Source organism: Diabrotica virgifera, chromosome 1 (genome assembly GCF_917563875.1).
Source record: "Diabrotica virgifera virgifera chromosome 1, PGI_DIABVI_V3a".
Lineage (NCBI taxonomy): Eukaryota > Metazoa > Arthropoda > Insecta > Coleoptera > Chrysomelidae > Diabrotica > Diabrotica virgifera.
The window spans coordinates 108,207,509-108,231,274 of NC_065443.1; the positions used below are offsets into that span (position 1 = coordinate 108,207,509).

At 32.4% G+C, this 23,766-nt stretch overlaps 1 protein-coding gene across 3 annotated transcripts in view; it reads left to right on the forward strand.

Moving 5' to 3' along the window:
* LOC114326943 (guanine nucleotide-binding protein G(o) subunit alpha) overlaps nucleotides 1–23,766 on the forward strand; it is a 395,605-nt gene that overhangs the window by 100,097 nt on the left and 271,742 nt on the right. The window contains exon 1 of one of the 3 annotated variants that reach the window (XM_050658303.1): nucleotides 11,343–11,347. The exons of the other annotated variants lie outside the window; for them this stretch is intronic. The gene's annotated coding sequence lies outside the window, so the exon portion shown is untranslated. Of the gene's footprint in view, nucleotides 1–11,342; nucleotides 11,348–23,766 lie in introns of those variants that run through there. 3 annotated transcript variants of the gene reach the window in all.

The following is a 23,766-nucleotide window of genomic DNA, read 5'->3' on the forward strand; positions in this document are numbered from 1 at the left end:
GTGTCGCGCACGCTTGATTGACAATTAAAAAACAAAGGAGTTTTGAATACTGTATTGCAAAAAACTCTTCGGGATTTCATCAATCGATGTTTAAAGAATATCTACCTTCCTTGGCAACATTCAAATGTTCAGTTTTTCACATAGTTTTTGAGGGTTAAAAATGGCCGATTTCGCAATTTTTCAATTTTTAATCGCTTATATGTCAAAAACTATCATTTTTAGAAAAAAGTCACTAAAGACCTTTTCTGTTTGGAATGATCCAAAAAACCTAAAAAAACTTTTTTCCATGCAAAACAAATAATTTTAGGAAAAAAACAAAAAAAAAACGTTTAAAAAATTTTTGACCACCTTTTGGTCCTGGCAACATGCCAATTTGTTAAAAGGAGTCCTTTTTGAGTAAGATTGTGCAAAAAATCTGAATTAGAATATTTTCCCTAGCGGATGCGCAGTGGCTTTCTGGACTATAAGTTTAGCGAGATGAATGTAGTATACCTTTTTTAAATAAAAATATTAAGAGAATAAAAGTTTTGATTCAAAAAGTATGTAGAGTGGATAATAAAAAAAATTGAACATATTAAATGAGCACTGAAAGGCGTTCTAACCTTCTGGTTAATATATCATTTTTGGTGGCGAATTTAGATTTCTCGTTCCAAAAAACCCCCGTTTCCCAAATTTCGTGTTATTATCTGATGTCTGTTGGGAAATATTCAAGAATAAATAAAATAAAAGTTTAACTTTGACACCCTGTATTTCGGTTATTATCAACTCTCGTACTAAGGTAAGTTAGCCTAAATCGACCTATTTTAACCTCAGGAATCTAAGGTTAAGCTATGGCCCATTATTTACCAAACACCCTTTATATAGCGAAACAATATGTCAGGAAGCGCTCCTAGAGCAAAACATTGGTATGAACATTAACGGAAAGTTAATTAACAATATACGATACGTTGATAACCCGCTAATAGTAACAGCTAACCTAGCAAATTTACAGTATTTGATGGAAAACATACACACTCATACCAATAAGAATAAGTATGGTCTAAAACTGAAGATCAAAAAGACTAAATTCTTTATTTATTCTAATCAGTCAGTTGAAAGAGTTACGTCCTACAAATATTTAGGGGTTTGGTTCACTGGTACTAATGACCAGACAAGCGAAATTAAGAGGCGAATAGAGATAGCGAGACAATCATTTGTCAAAACGAAAAAGTTCCTATGCAGCGGGGACATAAATATAAACTTAAGAACGAGAATGTTAAGGTGCTATGTTTTCTCCGTTCTGCTGTACGGTATGGAAGCTTGGACACTGAAAAAGATAAACAGTAAAAACATTGAGGCATTCGAGATGTGGTGCTACAGGAGAATGTGAAAAATACCAAGGACAGAGAGAGTAACACATCAAGATGTTTTGCTGAAGGTGGGGAAGGAATGCGAAGTCATAAAAACCATACAAACGAAAAAACTGGAATATATCTAGGCCACATAATGAGAGAAGAAAAGTACTCTCTGCTAAGACTCATAATCCAAGGAACAATCTCGGGAAAGAGAAATATGGGACGTAGGAGGATTTCCTGGTTGCGAAATTTAAGGGAGTGGTATGGGTGCAGTTCGATACAGTTGCAGTCAACAAAGTTAAAATTGCTGTGATGGTAGCCAACCTCCGATAGGAGACGGTACTGCAAGAAGAAGATAAAACAGTATCCATTATTTACATCAAATATATTTATAAAAAATAGGTTTTTGGGAAATATAAGTTTCAACTCCGCACATTTAATCTTGGGCTTTGAGCTACATTATTATTTTTGATATTAGAGACAAAACAAAAACTTTTCTATAGGTAGATGTTCGTTTTTTAGGCTATTTATTATATTCAAAATAAGATAGCTAAAAGGAACTACAACGTTAACGGGGTTTTATTATTTCATATAGTCAATGGACATCTATATATGAAAAAACCGCGGAGTGCTACCATTTAAAGTGGTGCGATTTTGAGAAATGGGTGAATTAGTCTCTGGACACAGGTTACATTAGGGTGAGTTCTATGCACTTTTGGTACAAACATATCTACATAAAAATTGTTCCTGGTTAAATTTCGTATCTAAATATCACTATAAAGTCAATGATACTTTTTTTTACCAAAATATATTCAAAAGAAATAGCACAAAATAACCCAAAAGAAAGAAATTTTGTTTTTGTCCCATAACTTTTGTCCACGAGGATATAGGTATAGACATTGCTTTACAGAAAAAAAATCTACATATTTTTTCTTTAAAATGTTGTTTAGTAGAGGTAATTAGGATTTATAGTTTTCGAGATATGATTTTTCAAATTTCGCCACTCACAGCAATTTTGGGCAATTTTCCTTGTTATTTCGCAAATATTGTTCTGTAACTTTTTTCTACGTAACTTTAGGTATATGCAATGGTACAGGTAATAGGAATAGAAATCAATTACCTTTAAGATGGTCTACTGTATAATGTTGTACGACTTTTTTTAAAGAGATTATGGTTTTTAAATGTTTTATACTTTTAACGATTTTTTATAATATAATATAAAAATAAAATAATATTATTATATAATATATTATATATTATATAATATTATATTATATATTATATATTATATTATAATACCTAATATAAAAAACATATCTATTATTTTTTACGATTATTTTTGAAATTTCTCATAACTTTTTTCTTCTAAATTTAGGTATATATTATATTATATAAAAAAAAGCTTATTTTGTTTACTTTAAAATGGTGTATTACAAAAAATTCTAGGATTATTTTTGAATAAGATAATATTTTTCAAAATGTATTAAGTAGTTGCAACGATTTTTGATTTTAGGTTTATTTTTTAAATTTCTCATTATACCTTTTTTTTCTTGTACATGAATATACTATATATTGCTCAATAAAGATGGCTTACTTTCTGTTCTTTAAAATGGTGAATCATCTATATTTAAATAATGGAAACCGAGTGATTCGTTGGTATTTTTTACCTGTATTATTTAAAATTATTTCATTTACAAAAATTACAAAAACATTAGTCTTAGAAAACATCACTTTAGTTAAAATTATTTAAACGTTGACATTTAAAAAATTTTTAGAAACAAAGTCCATCTCTTCGTTAGCATTAGATTCAATATCTTCCTCTGACACCTCAGTTATCTTAGAGTTCCCACAATTAGTACCCATGCACATGCACCCTTTGCAGAATATTGAACAACTAATTCCTATCTTCCTACAACCGCAGTTTTTTGTACATTCTTTGGTACATTTACATGCTATTTTTTCAAGCAAAGCTTGTGGTGCAGGAGCTTCAAGTCAAGTCAAGTCCGAGTCAAGTGGATCCAAAGTATTACCTATAAAAAATAAGATTCAATCATAACACACAATCACATAAAAAAATTACAATGAGAAATTTAAAAAATAATCCTAAAATCAAAAATCGTTGCAAGTACTTATTACATTTTGAAAAAGCATATCTTATTCAAAAATAATCCTAGAATTTTTTATAATACACCATTTTAAAGAAACCAAAATAAGCTTTCTTTTTATTATATAATATATACCTAAATGTAGAAAAAAAAGTTATAATGGAAAATTTAAAAAATAATCGTAAAAAATATAAAAACTCGTTAAAAGTATAAAATCTTGAAAAAGATAACCTTTTTAAAAGAAGTCGTACAACATTATACAGTAGAACATTTTAAAGTTAATTGATTTCTATTCCTCTTACGTGGACCATTGAATATGCCTAAAGTTACGTATAAAAAAGTTACAGAACAATATTTGCGAAATAACAAGGAAAATTGCCCAAAATTGCTGTGAGTGGCGAAATTTGAAAAATCATATTTCGAAAACTATAAATCCTAATGACCTCTACCAAACATCATTTTAAAGAGAAAATATGTAAGTTTTTTTTCTGTGAAGCAATGTCTATACCTATATACCCGTGGACAAAAGTTATGGGACAAGAAACAAAATTTCTTTCTTTTGGGTTTCTTTGTGCTTTTTCTTTTGAATATATTTTTGTAAAAAAAGTATCTTTGACTTTAAAAAGTTATATTTAGATAGGAAATTTAACCAGGAACAATTTTTATGTAGACGTGTTTGTACCAAAAGTGCATAGCTCACCCTAATGTAACCTGTGCCCAGGGACTAATTCACCCATTTCTCAAAAACGCACCCCTTTAAATGGTAGCACTCCGCGGTTTTTTCATATATAGAGATTCATTGACCATATGAAATAATAAAACCCCGTTAACGTTGTAGTTCCTTTCTATAGTACATAATCAATAGCCTATTTAATACATATTCTTAATCATACGAGTTCTTTGTCATGTATTTCAATCTTAGACAAGGAAAGAGAGAGGACGAGTAATCCTATGACCAAAAGTGAAGCCGATCTGCCACCAGAGATTTTGATCAGCGACGTATCTTTGGGGTATTGTTATAGATTGAGTATTTAATATGAAATAATGAAATGTATTTAAAATGAAAAATTTGTGTACGGTAAATGTTTTACTAAGTTGCTCATATTACGTACATATGTTTCAATACGTACATATTATGTTTTTATTACGAATTTTAGATGAGGATTCGCCTCAGCCTGCTATGCTATAAGATCTGTTTCGAAAGAACTCAATTTAGCATCTTCTAAACTAACATATTTTTCCTTGTTCGAGTCTCATCTTCGATATGGTCTTCCTTTTTAGGGTTCTAGTACAGCTGCCCAATTAGATGTTATTTTTAAATTACAAAAAAGAGCAATAAGGTATCTGTTTGGCCTCAGAAGAACAACACATTGCAGAAGTTACTTCAAAGATCACGGCATTTTAACCCTTACATCTTTATATATTTTAGGAACTGTTTGCTTAATTCGTAAACACATGCATGTCTTTCCAGCAAGGCCTCGTCATGACTACTCCACCAGAAATTCAAATTTTGATGTCTATTTACCGATCCCGTCCTCTGAGTTAGTAAAGAAATCTATATTATATTCCGCAAAAAAACTATACAACCATCTACCTTTACAACTCAAATCTGCAACATCTTTCCAAAGTTCCGTAAAATGACAAAAGCTCATCTATCTAAAAGACCATATTATTCAGTAGAAGAGTTTCTTAATGAGTAACTAAGAAATTACAGTAATGTACAAGTAACCAAACTTATCTATATTTGGGTGTCACATGCAGCAGCTTAAACTTATTAGTTCCTATGTCTATAAATAGTTTACTTTGTTGTATATTCACTTTGCAATTTCTATAAATTGTTGCAATATATCGATTTTGTTTTTTTTTCTTTACTTTATTAACTTATATTTTGTATTTATGTATATTTTTTTATATTGACGATTTATCAAATTTCAGAAAATTGTATTTGTTATTGTTATTGTTAGATATTATTTATTTATTTTTTCTGACTTTAATTAAGCTTTGTCCATAAAATTTGTATAATTTTCAGTGACAATAAAGCATATTTCTATTCTATTCTATTTACTTTATTTTTTATCACATTTTAACCCTCAACGAATACCCACCACTGGCAACCCATTGTTATATTTGACGTAACCGCCATGTTTTTGGTGGCAAACAAACTCAAAGCTGGCTTCACTTTTTGAACATGTATTAAATGAGTGTTACCCGTCCTCTCTCTTTCATTGTCTAAGATTTTAATATATTTTTTAGTATCTGCGTTAGTTTAATAGATTGGAACTAATCAAGAGGGTTTTTGAAGGTCACAACATTAGAGCTGGAGGGTCAGATAATAGAACAAGTGATGGAGTTTAAATAAGGCATCACACTATCTTGCTACGGAAAAATTGAAACAGAAGTGGAAAATCAAGTGAATAGAGCAAACAGAGCCGCATATTGCCTGTCCGACCAATAATGACATACGCGGCAGAAACACGACCTGACACATAGAGGACAAAAAGAATGCTAGAAACAGAAGAGATGAAAACCCTTAGAAAAATCGATAAGACACTATGGGACAGAGCTAGAAGTGCAGATATACGACGGAGATGCAAGGTGGAGAACATTAATAACTAGTTAAGAAAAGAAGAGTAGAATGGAACGACCACATAAGCCGAATGACAACAAATTGAGCAGTGAAGACTGGGAGAGACGGTTCCCCAATAGGAAGACGAGTAGTGGCAAGACCACAAAAACGATGGAAGGACAACTTGCTGGAGGCACATTGAAATAACAGAGTCATGACTACACAAAAAGAAGAAAAGAAGGATTAGAAGTTATTTGCGTTGGAAATATAAACTACACGAGCAGATATTATATTGATAGTAACTAAAGTGAATATGGGTTCTTGGTTCTTTTTTATTGCTCTTTCACGCCTAAAAATAGCACACAGTAGATTTGAAGTATTTGGAAATAAGATCCTTGGAAAAGAGTAACGTCTGAATCATATAGATATGCTGAAGATACGGTTTAATTCATAGATAGTATCAAAGGTGTGCTATTACGCACAATAAGTCACAAAGTCATTGAAGAAATGTATTGTGGCCGCCATGGGCCATCCGGCAGATATGAAATATATCGTGATATATTCTTTTGAAAACAGTATAGGAACGAAAATGAATATTATATACACATATGTCCAAAAGTTTGGAATATTGGAGTATTTCGTCTTTTTATTTATTTTTATACAGGGTGTCCCGGAAAATAGTGCGTTCCTTAAAGGTATAGGTAGAAGGCACCATGTAGAACAAAAAACTATTATAACATTTTTTTCTAAATTCAACCATTTGACCAAATAATTAAAATGTATTTTGGTAGGCAAATTTAAATCTGACAACTATGTGCGGTACGCAAATTTAAGTATAGACAGTCCCATGTAAATAAATAGATAGAAGATAGATAGTAAACAGATAGTTTTAAAGAATCCTGTTTAGTGTCAATGCCGAAAATGTTTTCGAATAGTGAGTGTATTACCTATTATGTTATTACCTATGAATGGTGTTTGTGAAAGGTTACTTGAAACATCTATTCGGCATAATAATTATTTTCAAGTAAGTACAACTTAGTTGTTTCAGTTCACAAGTAAACAAATTACTGAGACATTATCTGGTGTATTTAAGTTCCACTGTAAACTATTAAAACTATGTAATTCAGTTAAAGCCCTCAGCAATACTCAGCATTCAACCCATTTAAACCTTACTAAATACATAATACTAGTTCAGTTAAAAGATGTGTTTTTATGTTAAAAGATGTGTAATTCGTTTAAAATTATGTAATAGGTATTTCAATACATTTCAAAAGAAAATAATTTTAGTAAACAAATAGTAAATACATAAGTATTACCTACTATTAGGTTGGATTATTTTAAATGCTGTTAATCACAATCACAAACGAGTTCTTATTATGTTATTATTCCGTAGTGCGTACGATGTTGCCAGTTTATTAAAATTTCCAAACATTAAAATACAGGTATATGGAAAACAATGTTAACTTTTTTTTGGAAAAGGTTAACTTTAGAAAAAAATGGTATAGGACTTTTTTGTTCCAAATTGTGTATTCTCTCCATACCTTAAAGGAACGCACTATTTTTCGGGACACCCTGTATATAAACTTTTCTGAATAGTTAAACATCATTTTGTTTCATTTCTTAACAATACTAAATAAATCTCAAAACCAGATAAACGATATGTAAAAAAAATATTTATTCTCTTGGAGTGAACAACTTAGAAAGTACAACTTACATTTAAAAATAAATTAGTAAAGAAAAAAATAATTTTTAATAAGACTAATAATTAGCATTTCCTCCATTGGCCTGTATGCATGCCTGTAGGCGATTGGGCATGCTGCCGATTAACTGGTTGAGCTGGACTTGCGGAATTCTCTCCCATTCTTCACGAGCAGCATCTTTTAGTTCGCGAAGTGTAAAAGGGGGATTGTTTCGCTTTTTGATGCGTGTCTTGAGAATGTCCAAAGCATGTTCAATAACGTTCGTATGGGGGGAATTCGAGGGCCACTGTAATGTAGATATTCCTTCTTCTTCCAGAAAATTTTGTACTGCTGCTGTTCGATGAGGAGGTGCGTTGTCATGCATAAACACAAATTCATTACCTACTGCCCCTCGGAATAGACGTACGACAGGATTTAAAACTTCCTCGATGTATACAGCACCAGTGACACTTCTCTCCAGAACCAGCAGTGGCGTCCGTGTACCACTCATAATACCACCCCAAACCATAACACTGCCACCTTCAAACGGGACACGCGGTTGGGCTGTTTCTAGTGGGGCTTGTAATCCTAGGGCTCTCCAAACCAGTGTTCTTCGCGAATCAGATACCAAGCCAATTTTTGACTCATCAGAGAACATCACGTTATTCCAGTTAGGACCATGTTGCACCATTTCTCTAGCCCATTGCAACCTTACTATTTTGTGTTGGTAGGTTAGTTTAGGAACATGTAAGGGCCTTCTACTATACAAATTTACCGCATTTAGTCGGCATCTTGCGTGTTATTGTTTGCCGTGAAATATTCATTCCTTGCAGCCTAGAAATTTCTCTGGATATACCACTTGTGGATTCCAGACGATTTCGTCGAGTTATCAATGTTATCTGCCGATCTTGTGCTGCTTAGTCTAGGCGCCAGAGGGGTCATCGTGTCATATTCCATTCTGATGGACAAACTCAACGGTTTCTTATGGATTTTGGCTGCTGATTACGAATTTCGAGGGTGGATTTCGATCCGAGTGGTCAAAAAATTGTTATAAACAATTTAATTGTTTATAAGGCTCTGGCTCATAAACTAAAAGAGATAAAAAAAATGTTTCAAATAAAATTTGTTCCTTAATAAAAACGAAGAAAAAACCGTTTACTAAACTTAAATCTAACAATTAGAACTCAAGATATTGTAAAATTAGTGCACAATGCAAATTGCAAAATAAGTCTTTTTCGAAGCTTTATCGATCGTAACTCGGCTTCTACGCATGCAAATAAGTCTTAGTAAAGTCGTTGTAAAGCTTAATTAACAGGCTTCCAAACAAAGTTTGTTAAATTACTTGATCTTCATTTGTTTTAAAGTTATACCCGTTTGAAGTTACAATTTTCTTAAAAATATTGTACATTCATTTGTTTATAAGGGTTTCAAGCAAATTTGGGCTATAAACATTTATACTTTAATGAACAATAATGATAGAAAAACTCAAAAGGAACAATTTGAGGTTATGAAAATGTTCATAAGTTTATTTTTGGCCAAGATGTCGATATTTTAATGGCGCGCTCTATGAGGCGCAAGATCGGCTCAACGCGTAAAGGTTCACGCGCTAACTTCTCGATGCAAATTATAATTTCTATGTATACATACGTTTATCTTCATTTTTCATTTTTGAAGATCCTAATAAAATTTTATCATATAATTCTTATAATTAAATCATCATACTGTACCTCGTATCACCTTTCATTCTATTTACATTGTCTTCTATTTTTTGCACTAAATGAGAAAAAAACATTAAAAACTAATATTTCACAAGTATAACTAAAAAGTAAGTTGATATTATTTATTAATACTATTTTTACAAACATTTTTTTCATGCATCTGCAAATCTGCATAGAGATATACAGGAAATATCAGCTTTTTTACATCTGCATAAGTTCTTAGCGAAATTTTAACAGTTACATGGTGGTACAAGTCTGTTCTTGTAGGCACTAAAACTAAAACTTTTTGAGGCTTCAGAGTCTAATTATCTATATGATATCCATATAAAGTGGATCTAGTTCTTTTGCAGCATCATCAAGTCCCGTCAATTGTGTGTATGCCGCCACATCATAAATGCTCGATTTATATGCAATGATGATGCTGCAAAAGAACTCGATCCATTTTTATATGGATATCACATATTGGCTCATTTTCATGCGTAGAAGCCGAGTTACGATCGATAAAGCGTCGAAGAATACATACTTACTTGACTGTGAGCCAATCTTGCGCCTCATAGCGCGCCATTAAAATATCGACATCTTAGCCAAAAATAAACTTACGAACATTTTCGTAAGCTCAAATTGTTTCTTTTAAGTTGTTTTATCATTATTGTTAATTAAAGTATAAATGTTTATAGCCCAAGTTTGCTTGAAACCTTTATAAACAAATTAATGTACAATTTTTTAAAGAAAATTATAATTTCAAACGGGTATAACTTTAAAACAAATGAAGATCAAATAATTTAACAAACTTTGTTTGGAAGCCTCTTAATCAAGCTTTAAAAGGACACCTTATAAGGCTCATTTGCATGCGTAGAAGCAAGTTACGGTCGGTAAAGCTTCGAAAAATACTTACTTTGCAATTTGCATTGTGCACTAATTTTACAATATCTTGAGTTCTAATTGTCGGATTTAAGTTTAGTAAACGGTTGTTTCCTCGTTTTTTATTAGGGAACAAATTTTATTTGAAACATTCTTTTTATCTCTTTTAGTTTATGAGCCAGAGCCTTATAAACAATTTATAAACAATTAAATTGTTTATAACAATTTTTTGACCACTCGGATCGAAATCCCCCTCGAAATTCGTAATCAGCAGCCCAAAATCCATAAGAAACCGTTGAGTTTGTCCATCAGAATTGAAAATGACACGGTGACCTCTATTTGGCGCCTAGACTAGCTGTTGTACATCGACTTCTACCACTTCTGGGACGATCCTTGACGTCATTTGTCTCTTGGAATTTTTTTTTAATTTTAGATACAGGACTCTGAGTAACATCAACAATATTCGCGATATGCACTTTGGCTAAAGCCTTGTTGTAACAAAGCAATTACTCTAGATCTGTCAAAGTGAGATATCACGTTTCTAGGCATTTTTAAACGGCTCAATTCAAATTTAAACACAGACTGAAATAATGTGTAAATACGCTAATCAGTTAATGCATGTGACCAAAATGGACAAAATGATACAAAAACGATTAAAAATTTTTATCATTTTCATGTAAAAAACGCTCTAAAATAAATATCAACAACAGTTTTGAAACCACCGTAAGCGTATTATTTGTACGTATTCCAAACTTTTGGACATGTGTGTACAAACGACAAAGCATCAAACAATCGATATAACTAAACAGAAAATATTGTCTCTACATAGATCTGATCTGACAGTATCATAAGAGTTGACCATTTAAATGACACATTGTAAAGTGGACAACCTTAATCTAGCATCCAACGGAACATGGCGTGACACGCCTTGAGAAATAAAAAATAAGATAAAAACTAAAGACGGGAATCAACGCAACGTGAAATAACGTTATTTCCCTCAGAATTAGTGATTTACGATCCTTGGTAGAGTTGCACAAGTTTGACTTAAATGTTTGAACTTGACTTGAGTTTGACTTAATTTCAAGTCAATCCGTCTGAAAAATAATTCAAGTCAAGTCAAACTGGTCAATCGTACAGGTTTGAAAATTCAAACTGTTTATCAAACTAGTTTGAAAAATAATTTATTTAGTAGATATACTTTTTTGTCGAGATTGTCATGTTAGTTGCCAATTAAGATGAGAAAATCAATAATACAAGGAGTGCCACATAAAAGTATCTTGATACAGGAAGCGATTATAATCAAAATAGGGTAAATTGTTTGAAAATGATTCCTGTATGCTTATAATTGCTGGCCGGCAAGTTTCGTTTTATCGATTTAACTTTTTTATATTTGAGTGTTACTAGATTAAAACAAAGAATTCGTTGGATAGTTTTTTTATCATACCAAGTGTAATTTAATCTACTTTGGAAGCTTTCAAGTATTACGTAACGCAAGTTGGAAGGAGAGGGGGCATGTAAAACTACGGAATCACAATCTCCCAACTTTTCAACTTTCGTTTATATTTTACATAGAACCCCTGGATTGTATTATATTGCCCCCTCACGCTCCGCTCATATTACAATAGGACAATAGTAATAGTATTCAAGTCAAAAAATCTTAAAATTTTTATTAACCAGATCAAGCACAGTAACACGTGTTTGTAATAAATAGCTGGACCTTTCTTCACAACAAAAGATGAAAAGATACAGATGGGATAAAAAGGTTGTAAGAGCTTGAAAAATTGCGTTTCGTAATACTTGAACGGCCCCTTTAACAAAAATTTATGAAGGAACAACAAAATATTATGTTTTTGATAGAGTAGGTTTAATGAATTTTTTGCGACGTTGCAATGTCGTCTTAAAGAATTAGTTCACTATTTGTCATTTCATAACGCTGTTCTTTATTTTTACATAATACAAGTATGCAGATTTTTTTCTCTTAATTTTTGCACTGGGAATACCTTCAAAATCAGACTCAATTTGATCTGGTACTTATTCCAAGGGCGGATCTAGGGAGGGGGCCATGGCCCCCTCCGAGAATTTACAAAGATATAAATTTAAATATTTGCAGTTCAAATATTTTTAATTTCAAACACATATATGTACAAAACAGGGGATAAATATGTTTTCTGGACTAGAATTGAAAAATGGAAGTAACGAAAGCTTAGAGAATGACTTTTCAAGCTTAAATAATCTTGAAGAATGGTTTTTTATAAATAAAAATGTTGATAATCTTACAAAGTGCCAAATGTTAGAACAACCTTGACAGCCATCAAAATCGTATAAATTTCCATATTCTATACACACAATGAATAAAAAAAAAATTAAGTTGCTTGGGTCACTGGCACTTAGATCAAAGGAGTTGGTTGGTATTTTCGCACAGTCAAAAGGAATTGTTTTACAAGTAGGTATTGCGTTTTATTTTTCTAATGAAAAATATGGTCACAATAACTGGATGACAGCCCAAAGCCTTGTCACGAAACCTTTAGAATATTTCGCCAAACTCATAAGCAAAGACGGAGCCATATAAACCCATGAAAAAACATCATACCACAAGGAGTGCGTTCAGGTTGAGCTGGATTTTCTACAAAGTTATCGCAACCCTCAAAAGTCAGTCATTAACCAGATAGACTCTCAGAGGTCTAAACAGATACAAAAAAAAAATAAAGAAAGACTACGACCAATAGTAGGGTCTATAGTGTTCTTAGGTCGACAAAATATTCCTCTAAGAGACCATCGTGACGATGGACTTCTGCTTCTGGACGAAGATGCTGGACCTAGAAATGAGGAGAATTGTTAAGGAGAGAACCTAAAAATAACTAGTGAAAATCAAGAAAGAGGGAAAGAACAAGTCCTGACGCTGACAGGAGAAGCATTGGGAAAAATAGTATTAAACTTTATTAATAGTATTAAACTATTGCGTCTCAAGAGGTGGGTTCATTGCAACGCGATGGTTTGCCTTAAAAGAGGCAGAATGTTTATATTCCCTTCAGAGTTGTGACTGCATAAACTTCACTGATGATGCATAAGGATGCTGAAATAGTTGCTATATGGAGATGGTAGTCCAACTCTGAATCGAATATAAACAAAACCTGCCTTGAACCCTTTTTTATCTTTTTCATTTTACTCAGTTTTTGAGTATTTAGAAACTGTCTTTCGGTCCTTTTCCTAGACGAAGAGAAGGTAAATGCGTGGCCTAAGTGTCCTCTATTTGCTTTCTCCTATTTTCGTCGTCTCTACGTGATTATATATTGTAAAATCCGGAGATATGGGATGCAGCCAGAAAGCAGTTTATTAACGAAAAGTCTTAGATTTAAAATATTGTTTATTATATTTTTATTTCAGTTATTCTAATTGTTTAAAAAGTAGTAAACTTTGTATCTGGGGCTTTTCGTTGTTGTCCTCGTAATACGAGAGATGTCGCTAGATTGCGTCTCAAGAGGTGGGTTCATTGCATCGCGATGGTTTGCCTTAAAAGAGGCAGAATGTTTATATTCCCTTCAGAGTTGTGACTGCATAAACTTCACTGATGATGCATAAGGATGATGAAATAGTTGCTATATGGAGATGGTAGTCCAACTCTGAATCGAATATAAACAAAACCTGCCTTGAACCCTTTTTTATCTAAGTATTAAACTTGTTGAAAGAACAAGGATCACCACTTGGATCCAAAGAAATGTGTAGGAATCGGTACTAAGGCAGGAATGGTGAGTTTTAAGGCACTTCTCACACGCGGTAAAAGTGTGTGAAAAGTACCTTAAAACTCACCATTGTAACCCTAATTTTTTTAAATTACCCCTGTACCTCCGGTACTCCTCCCCAAAAAAAGTTTGTGGCCCCTCCCGAAAATCGGTCCTGGATCCGCCCTTGACTTATTCTGAGCCGAAAAATATTCAGGTCTAGATCTTATTTCACAAAGCACACACTTCAAAACGAACGTAATAAACAGGCCAAGCATATACTTCTTAATAATATGAACTACAAACTAATTTGCGGAGTAGCAGATTCAGACCTATCCAAATAAGTCAAAACAAAAGTCGGTACGCTCTTAATTAGAATTGGAAATATACACGTTGCGCAATATGATATTCAAACTTCAAACTGTTTGAAGAAGTGTGATTTCAAGTCAAACCTGAAGATATTGAAATCAAGTCAAGTCAAACTTTTTTACAGAAAAAGTTGGGTTTTCAAGTCAAGTTTGTTGAAAAAAATCAAACTAGTTTGACTTGATGCATCTCTAATCCTTGGACAACGACTAAACCCCCTATTTATGGCCGACGCGGAGTAGCGTGGACCGGTCGTTTGTCGGTAAATAAACAGAGTTCAAAGAAAATCAGAAGCTGAAACAGAAACTTCCAACTCGGCCGTGGCTAATACAGTCAGAGTCGTGGTAATTTTTTGGTCTAACGACTTTGTGTTGTAATTTTTATCACTGTATGAATTAACCGACCTACTAAAAGTTCTACCGCCAACACTGGTGGTGTACCTCGATACTCTAGACTCTAGACTCTAGCTAGAGGAACAAGATAACCAACTGATTTTATCAAAAAGTAAATATTCTCCTTTCTTTTCACTATTATAATTAGTGTTGCCCAAAATCGGTCTTGGTCTTGTTCTTGCATTTTCGCAAGACCAAGACCGCCTAATTTTAGCAAGACCAAGACTTACCGTGCAAGACTTGAGCAAGAACAAGACTAAGCCTGCGAGACTCTTGCGTCTTGCAGTTAGAACTGAGGGTTGTTTTAGGGCTTATATAAGTTCGGCTATATTCTTAGATACTCTACGAGAAACAAAATAAATTGTAAAAAAAATTTTGAAATATGGATTTATGCGCATTAGGAACAATACCATAAACATACATAGCGAATCAAAATATCCATTAAAAAAACACTTGGCACATTTGACATGTACTCAGAGGTCATTATTATAATGTAAAAATAAAATATTTTGTACATCCTTTCCCAGCAGCTGAATTCTTCGCTCTGAAATTAATTGTCCTGGTTTTGAGAATAGTCGTCTTCTAATCATAACATAACATTCCTGCGTTGCGACGCCTACAGTAATATCGAATATCGTATACAAACTTTAAAGTCAATGGAAAATAGACTTAATAAATAAGTATATAAGTAATTAATTTTTTTCATTGTTAGTTTTCTAGGAATCCAAACACCAGAAATCTTATCGGTACACATATTATAGTAAGACTATTTATTGTTTATGCTGACTGTGCTATGAGGTCACTCGGCTAAACAAAATTTGCCGAAACAGCGCGGCTATTATTTAAAAGTATCATAAGATAATGATACGAGACAAAAGTACAGATATTGCTGGATATCGTATAAACAAAATACCGAAATATTATTTTAACGATATACACTTCTCCGAGAAATTAACGCACCACCTTAAAAACGGCTGATTTTTAATGTCTCAAATTTCCTAAACCTGTTGTCCGATTTAAGTGATTTTTTTTTAATATGTTGTCGTATTCTTTTTAAATATTAATGTAATAATATTGTTGCTAGACAGGTCAATTATTGTCATTGTATGCCGGGTGTACCAATCAAACTGTGTTTTTTCTCACCCTGCATGCAATAGCATACTGAAATTAAAACCCAACTATAGCCTCATATTTTCTTAGCATTATGTTTTTTTATTCATTCACTTTTATTGGATAATAAAAAAGTTAGGTACTTTTTTAACCAGCCATGTTTTTCATCAATACAGGATGTTTTTAAATAAGTATGGCAAACTTTAATGGGTAATTCTGCACGAAAAAGTAATGACAGTTTGCTTCATAAATGTTTACTTTATAAATGCTTCGTTTCCCAAATAGGGGGTGTTGAAATTTTTCTTACAAACTGAGGATTTTAACCGGTTGAGATATGCAAATGAAATTTTGTGGGCTGTGAGAGGTCGTTTTAACTTTAGTTAGTTAGAACATAGGCAGGTATCACTTAGATCGTGGGTTCAAACCCCATCGGTGTCAGTTGTTTAGGTATTAATTTATTAATTTGGCTAGTCTTTACTATGGCTATGATATTCAAGCTTAAAATGTACCTCTCTGTTACGTTGTTCTAAGATATCTTGCTGCAAGACCAAGACCGGGAGCGCAATACCAAGACCAAGACCAGGTGTACTGGCGTAAGACCAAGACTGTCTAAGTCTCGTCTTGGTCTTGCATTTGGGCAACACTAATTATAATACATATAATAATATATTATATTTTCTATATGTCTATGCCGACGTAAACTGGTGAAAGGTGCCACGCCACATTCCATGGTCCATGGGATCCCGTCTTTAATGATTTGTTAACTTTTATCGGTTCGCCTTTCTTTAATGATAGAACAAGAATTAGCACAGTCCCATCGGCTATATAATTTTAACTACTGAATGGCAGAAAAGAGGATCAGGAAGCACCCTAATGTAACGTGTAGCGGCTAAAAATCAAAAAGATCATAACGATAATTATCCCTATGTTTACAAATAGTGACTTCAGGTGGTAATAATCCCATTGTACGTACACAAGAACAATGCAAAGTCCCTGTTGCTCATTCTCGGGGGCTTTATTAGGGAGGGAAAAATTTCAAAACACAGAATATAGTTATTAGCCAAATTAGTCACTCTTGCATAACCAAGCATCAATTTTTAAATCGCGTGTTAAAATTTTCTCACGATGATACACATACACATTATACATGTTCAATTCCACATAAAAATATAAACAGCTGTGGATTCTGAATCATGTTGGTTTGCTTAGAACAAAAGAATATAATGCATGCATTCTTTTTGCATTTAACATTGTTTATTACACTGCTGGACAAAAAGCTAGTCGCTGAATTTTAGACGAGTTAACGATATCACGGTCAAAGTGTTGTAGAAAATACATATTGTAAAAAAAACATTAATATTAATCTAGTCGTCATAATCTAAATTTTTGGAACAAAAAAGTAAAAAAGTCAGAGTTTAATACACTGCGCGTCAGAGAAAACGGGCACTCCACAAAGTGGGTCATTTTTGATGTCTCGAATTTCCTAAACCTGTTGTTCGATTTAAGTGATTTTTTAATATGTTATAGCCTTATTATTTAACAATATCGCTTTAATAAGATTGTTGCTAGACAGGCAAATTGTCATTGTATACCGGGTGTACCAATCAAACTGTTTTTTTCTCAAATTTACCACACCCTGTGGAATATTCTAGCATTTATAAAATACTGAAATTAAAACCTAAGTATAGCCTTAAGTTTTCTTAATATTCTGTTTTTGATTCATTCGTTTATGATGGATAATAAAAAAGTTAGGCACTTTAGCAAGAACTAGCCAGGTTCTTCATCAGTACAGGGTGTTTCTAAATAAGTGCGACAAACTTTAAGGGGTAATTCTGCATGAAAAAAATTACCGTTTGCTTTACAAATATATGTCCGCAAATGCTTCATTTCCGAGATACGGGATGTTGAATTTTTTCTTACAAACTGACGATTTATTTATTGCTCTAAAACCTGTTTGAGATATGCAAATGAAATTTGGTAGGTTTTAAGAGGTAGTTATTGCGCATTTTTATTGGCGCACCGCCAATGGTGAATATAAAATTCTTAAATTGTATGTCAAAAAAAGTGCAATAACTACCTCTTAAAACATACCACATTGCATTTGCATATCTCATCCGGTTTTAGAGCAATAAATAAATCGTCAGTTTGTAAAAAAAATTCAACATCTCGTATCTCGGAAGCGAAGCATTTGCGGACATATGTTTATAAAGCAAACGGTCAATTTTTTTTATGCAGAATTACCCCTTAAAATTGTCGCACTTATTTAGAATAGTATATTGTACAACAAGAGAGAAAATAGACATATTTCTCACGTGTTGTACACTGTACTTTTTCTATGGATGCGTTTTTGTCAAGAGCTAAAACTTCAAAATTAAATAATTTAGGTGCTTTTATGTAGATTATATGCCAAAATTGAAATAAAATACATAATATACACATATGTAGGTATTTAATATTCTTAATATTTATATATTTTTATTTATTTAAAATTATAGTTACCAGTTATATTTGAACAGTTTTGAAAGGTAATTCGTGGTAAGTTTGATTTGACACATTTTATTTGACAGAAATATTTGTGTTTGTATTGTGCATGTTGCCATGGAAACCGCGATTCTACGTATGGAACCCGTGAGAAAAAATATTTCTCACTGCAATGGCCCACTTTTCTCACATCCCGAGAAATTGTTCGTTTTGAATGTATGTAAGTAGTGAGAGAAGTTGCACATTGTATAGCATCCATAGAAAAACAGTATTTTATAAATACTAGAATATTCCACAGGGTGTGGTGAACTTTGAGAAGAAAACACAGTTTGATTGGTACACCCGGTATACAATGACAATTTACCTGTCTAGCAACAACATTATTACAGGGATATTGTTAAAGAATAATGCTATAACATATTAAAAAATCACTTAAATCGGACAACAGGTTTAGGAAATTCGGGACATCAAAAATGATACATTTTGTGGGGTGCCCGTTTTCTCTGAGGCGCAGTGTATTTCATTACATATTGGTTATTTATCTTTCTTTACTATCTAATAAATCTTTCTTCCTAAAGAGTACCTTGCAATTCGTGAGTATAATAATATTATTATCTAACACTAACATGTGTCTACTAGTGATGTAACGAATGTCATTTTTTGAACATTCGCGAATACGAATGCGAATGCGAATATCTGCTAACGACATTCGCGAATGCGGATGCGAATGCGAATATTCCGTTTTTTTTTTAATTAGTTTCTATTTTTGTCATGTTTATAAATTTATAATGAGAAATTAGTTGATACGTAGTGAAAATCAATCTGAATCTTAAGCGTTATTTCATAATACCAAATTATAAAATAAAGTGAAGGCTGATAATGTGATTATACGAGGTTAAGTTACCTTTTCTTAATAAAAAAAAGATGAGACACGAATAGATTTTGATTTTATTAATGTAATATTATCTTCAAATTATTTTTTTTCTGATATTCATATTCGCAAAACATTCGCACAAATTTTGCGAATGCGAATACGAATGCGAATATGCAAAAATATGCGAATATTCGCGAATGCGAATGCGAATACGAATATTCGTTACATCACTAGTGTCTACCCATCTACCCAGACCATAATATAACTTATTCGACTACAAACTTGACTTCTGCTGTAAGAACCACTTTTTTGAAATAATTTTCTCACATAATTCACTTTCCTTTCTGCTGAATTGCATCATTTTCTATAAAATTTATGCAAACGATTTATTACAATAATATATCTAGTCTTGGTTGCCATAAAAACTACATTTATAATAATTAATTATCTGGTTATTAACTTAGTTAAATTTAACTCTATTCATATTATTTCTCCGCTTTCATTTCGATATCAGTTCGATATCATAGCCTGGTGATCGTATCTGAACACTTTCATTCCAATATTTTTTTTGTTAACTGATCCTAGACGCTCAATATTTTTGTCAATATATTGCCCAATATTTAATATTGTTCAATATATTGAGCGTCTGTAGATCAGATTGAACGATTGCGCAGTATATTGCGTCAATCAACACGACTTTGATTTTTATTGTACAATATACTAAATATTGAAGAGAAAAAATTAACAATAGGTACGATCAATTGCTACGAAAATAGAAAAAAATATTATTCAGATGCAGAAAGTTTTGAAAATCACTCGGTTCGGTTATTCTTAAATCATTGAATAAATTTTCATGATTGTTCTTATTTCTTTTTTTCAACCATTCCTTCATCCACCTGCATTTATTTTCCTTCGTCCTTTTTGAAGCTACAATTAATCCAACAGCAACACAACTCGCAGTCTTTTATTCCACATGTTGACAGCACCAGTTTCAGTTGGGAACTAATTTATTGTGCAATAATACTGCCTCTTGTGGGTTGACCTACTAATATTATTGTACAATATATTGTACAATATGTTGACCCTGCATCTGGATAATATGCTTTATATTTTCGGAGCAATTGATCGTACTGTACATTTTTTAAATAATATTTAATTTTTTTTAAATTATGTTACTATGTATAATCTTTAGTCTTGACATTCTATTTTCCTTTGGCATCCATATTTTTAACCGCACCACGACGTTCACAGCAAGAGTAATAAAACATGACTGAACGAATATTGCGCGATATAGGCCACAAACGATTCAATATTAGTATATTGATCCACAGACGATCAATATATTGTACAATATTAAATATTCATAATATGTATAATATTGTCCTTTGTACAATATTAAATATTGTGCAATATATTGACAAAAACATTAAGCATCTGGGGGCCGCTTTAAGCTATATAGATTTTCTCATCGTATTTAAATTTTTTAGTTATTATTTAGATATGCCATTTAAAAGATTAAAAGAAAGTTTTAGCCTATAATATCTTAGGAATTTGCCATTCAATAGATTAATAAAAATTTTAGTTAGATGGATTCGTTTAGGTTTTAGGTTAGATTTTAGGTTAAAAATAAACCAATTTTATTTCGAATTTAATAAAGATGTTAAATATATTCATTATGTATTGTTGTATTCATGATATTTGTCGATAAATTCACTTGTACCTACTCGTCAACGAAGCATGCAAGTAATAGTGTTTAACCCAGCCTCCTGTAAGGAGGCTGGGTTAAACAGGAGGCTGTGTTAAACTGGGCCTGTATCAGCAGTCTTTTAGGGTACGTTCACTACGGAGACCAAAGGATGGTATCCTAGCCTAGAGCATGGTATCGTACTCTTCATATTCGTGAATTCTCGCATTTAAAATAATGCATTTATTTTACATAGCGATCGATAATATAGTTTCGATCGCCAGATAAAATAAATACATTATTTTAAATGCGAGAATTCACGAATATGAAGAGTACGATACCATGCTCTAGGCTAGGATACCATCCTTTGGTCTCCGTAGTGAACGCACCCTGTTACGTTCACTACGGAGACCATCGCATGGTATCCTAGCCTAGAGCATAGTATCCTACTCTTCATATTCGTGAATTCTCGCATATAAAATAATGCATTTATTTTACCTGACGATCGAAACTATATTATCGATTGCTATTTAAAATAAATGTATTATTTTGAATGCCAGAATTGACGAATATGAAGAGTAGGATACTATGCTCTAGGCGAGGATACCATGCGATGGTCTCCGTAGTAAACGTAACAATGGTGTGGGAGTTTTGGGTACAAGTCTTCCCACTCGAAACGTACGACGATCAATACAGGCCAGTGTGAGACGCTCACTATCTTGAATGAATTATCATCGATCTATATTGCTTGCTCGGTCCACGAGTCCTCGCTCCGAGCTGCGTCCAGTTCGTGGACTCGACGCTCGTAGGGATGGCGGTTTTTGACAAAATACCGGGTTTCGGTTATACCGGTTTTTTTTGTTTACGGTTTTACCTGGCGGTTATAACCGTCCAAAAAAACCGGTTTTTCCAAAAACCGGTTTTTGGTTTTTTAATCCAATAGGTTACAATGTTACATTTACAATGCACTTTAGTTTGCGATACTCCACTCGACTCGATACTCGATATCAATATGATCAAAATTAGTACTATCGAAAGAATATCAATGTCAATATAAATAAAACACAATTTTTAATAAAACCATTTTTTAATCCATTAATTATTATATTTATTTATTATTTTATTATTATCATATATTTCTTGATTATTATTAAGTATAATATAGCGTAAGATTGTAAGATTAATATATACATATTGCAATAATATACAATTTAACCCAACCATTTCAACTTATAAAAAATTTCCCAGACTCTTTCAAACGGGATTTAAAAAAAAAATAATATCAACATAAATATTTTACTTAAAAATAAATTGGACAATGCAATTTATCTTTTATTTTTACTACCATCAAAAAAATTATCATGTATTTCTTTTAACACGTTTGTTTATTTGTATAATAGGTACATTTTAACTCATTTAATGTATGGGTGTATCCTTTTGAAAACGTAGGGAAATCCTTGGAGATTCGTATTCGTAATCGGTAATTCAATATTCATAGTCAGAACATTATTTTGGTAATCAGAAAAAGTCATTCACCCACTTTCAATGTCAAGAGTCAAGTGTGAAAAATAGATGATGTTTGCGTCTATTTCAACGAGATCACTTCTTATGTAGAATGTAGAATGTAGAAAATGGGGCGGCCAATAGAGCCTGATACACTGCGACCTTCTTATGTAAATATTATGATTAATACAAATACATTTTCAACGAAATATTATAATAAAACTTAATTGTTTCTGGCTGATGTGATCTTGCACTTTCAGTTTGCTTGTGTACTTATAAAATAAAATTTGAATTATAGTTTTGTTTGGAATAATTACTTGAAAATAATAATTATGATTGTGATCCAAAATAATACCTAACCTAATCCTAATCACCGTAAAAACCTAAAAACCGGTTTTTACTTTAAAAAGAAAAAACCGGTTATAACCGGGACAAAAAAACAACCGGTAAAACCAGTTATTGCGAAGTAAAAAAACCGGTTTTAGGTTTAAACCGGTAGGTTTTTCCCATCCCTAGCTCGAGGATGTGGGACCCTTTTGCCCGTTTTTTGGGTTTTGTTAGCACTTTTTTAGTGACCGAAGCCGCTTTTTTTGCGATTTTTGTAGATTTTTTTGAGGAATGTCTGAAACATAAAATCAACATCGGTAAATACACTGCGATGCCAAAGGTGAACCTTCTGTGCTCCCATTTATGGTACACATCATATCTTAAGAGGTAACAGTAGCGATCAACAGGTAGCAAAAACGCGTTCCAAGATTGCGGCTGTAATTTTGAATATTTTTTCGAGATATTTGACACACGTATTCGTAATATAATAAAGAATGGCGGTACAGAGCCTAATTTGAAAAATATATTAATATGTGGAAATTACTGTGGAAACGAGCCTGTACCGCCATTAAGAAGAACAAAAAAATACACTTTCTTCAAATAAACTTTTTTATCCGATGCCTAGATTTTGTGTCATTTTGGAACTACTAAAATTTTTTATTTCATTAGTAGTTCCAAAATGACACAAAATCTAGGCATCGGATAAAAAAGTTTATTTGAAGAAAGTGTATTTTTTTGTTCTTCTTAATGGCGGTACAGGCTTGTTTTTTTACATATTAATATATTTTTCAAATTGGGCTCTGTACCGCCATTCTTTATTATATTACGAATACGTGTGCCAAATATCTCAAAAAAATATTCAAAATTATAGCCGCAATCTTGGAACGCGTTTTTGCTACCTGTTGATCGCTACTGTTTCCTCTTAATATCAGGCTTTTTCCTCCATCCTATCCTGTACCTTATTAAATTTGTTTTAGGTATATAGGAACCATTCAGCGACGTATCTGGGCACGCTTACAGCTTCTTTAAGTCAGTTGTTTTGTGCTA